We start from the raw sequence: 1,675 nt of genomic DNA, 5'->3' as shown, positions 1-1,675 counted from the left end.
TCCCATCACTGTGGTCTTCCTTATGCACGGGGGGGGGATGCTGCATCCTGCCCTCATCCAACCTGTGCCCACCCCTGCCACCAAGGGCACCCAAACCAAAGGGTCCCTCAGGGGCTTGGCCCCAAAAATGAGCTGAGGAGGAGGAGGAGATACTCACAGGAGCACCAGGAGGACCAGGGAGACCACGGGGTCCAGCAGGGCCCTGGGGGGGGAATAAGGAGACAGAGCTGAGTGTGTGCCACCCCCCTCCCCATCCTTGTCCCATTGCTGCATCAGCACCCCACCCATTCCTACCCCACTGATTCTCCACTGCCACCCTATTTCTGTCCCCAGCACCATCCTATACCTATGCCCAGCACTTTGTCTCCTTACTGTCCCGTTGATGTCCCCCTTGTCCCCCTCACATCTCTGTCCCCAGCGTCTGTTTCAGTCCCCACTGTCTCTATTTTACTGCTGCCTTATTGACATCCCCACTGCTGCCTTTCTGATGTCCCCGTCACCAGCCCACCCCTCTTTCCATTGCCACCCCATCCCTGTCCCATTGCTACCCCTCTGGTGTCCTTATTGCTACCCATCCCCATCACCACTCCATCCTTGTCCCACTGGCACCCATCCTCATCTCTGTCCCCATCACCGCCCCTTCTTGTCCCCATTGCCACTCTATCCCTGTCTGCAATCCTACCCTATTCATGTCTCCATTGCTACCCAACCCCTTTCCCAATCACCATCCCATTGCTGACCCCATCATTACCCCTTGTTGTCCCCAGTGCCATCCCATCCCTGCCCCCATTCCCACCCTATTGATGCCCATGTTGTTACCCAATCCCTTTTCCTATCACCACCCCATGGTTGTCCCCATTACCACCCCTTGTTGTCCCCATTGCCACCCAGTCCATCTCCCACTGCTACCCTACTGACATCTCCATCACCACCCAGTCCTTGTCCCCATCACCACCCCTTGTTGTCCCCACTGACATCCCATCCCTATTCCCCTTTCCATTCCACCTGACCCCATTGCCACCCCATTTCTGTTCCCATTACCATCCCGTCCCTTTCCCCATTGCACCCCATCCTTATTCTCATCCACACCCCAACACTGTCCCCACTGCCACCCCATCCCTATCCCCATTGCCACCCCACCCTTGTCCCCATCACAACCCCACTGACGTCCCCACAGCCCCCACCTCCCTCCCCCCACACCCCACACCCCACCTGCACCCCCAGCCCCCCACTCACCATGGGGCCGGGCACCGCCATGCCACCCGATTTCTCATCATATCCGTAAGACATTTGAGGAGCGAAGTTCTGTGGGGCAGAGAAAGAGAAGGGGCTGAGCGGGGGGAGGGGGCAGGGGAAAACCCCAGCAATGGGGTGTGCTGATGAGGACCCCCCCCATACTCACTCCGCCGAGGCCTGGAGGTCCTGGAGGGCCTGGGGGTCCCGGGAGGCCAGGCTGTCCAGGGATGCCATCTCTGCCAGGGGGCCGGGGAGTCCCTATGGGGGGTGGGGGGGAGAGGGGGTGAGCAGCAGTGGGGTGAGCAGCAGTGGGGCACCCAATGTGGGTGTGTGTAGGGCTGGGTGCCTGGGGGTACAAACCCTGTCTCCTCTGGGGCCGGTGTCTCCTTTAGGACCCTGTGGGGGAAAGGCGAGGGGGGGAGGTTATGGTCCTGTAAAA

The 1,675-nt window shown here is 60.1% G+C and overlaps 1 long non-coding RNA gene across 1 annotated transcript; it reads right to left on the bottom strand.

Annotated features, from left to right (window-relative positions):
• Nucleotides 1-135: 135 nt before the first annotated feature.
• On the bottom strand, nucleotides 136-1,675 carry LOC104916071. Its single transcript, XR_796525.2, has 4 exons — nucleotides 1,597-1,675; nucleotides 1,403-1,494; nucleotides 1,237-1,305; nucleotides 136-202 (listed from the first exon to the last, which is right to left on the bottom strand). It is a non-coding gene; the product is annotated as an uncharacterized LOC104916071 (long non-coding RNA).

Source organism: Meleagris gallopavo, unplaced genomic scaffold (genome assembly GCF_000146605.3).
Source record: "Meleagris gallopavo isolate NT-WF06-2002-E0010 breed Aviagen turkey brand Nicholas breeding stock unplaced genomic scaffold, Turkey_5.1 ChrUn_random_7180001869278, whole genome shotgun sequence".
Lineage (NCBI taxonomy): Eukaryota > Metazoa > Chordata > Aves > Galliformes > Phasianidae > Meleagris > Meleagris gallopavo.
This window is presented reverse-complemented; position numbering and strand designations above follow the sequence as displayed.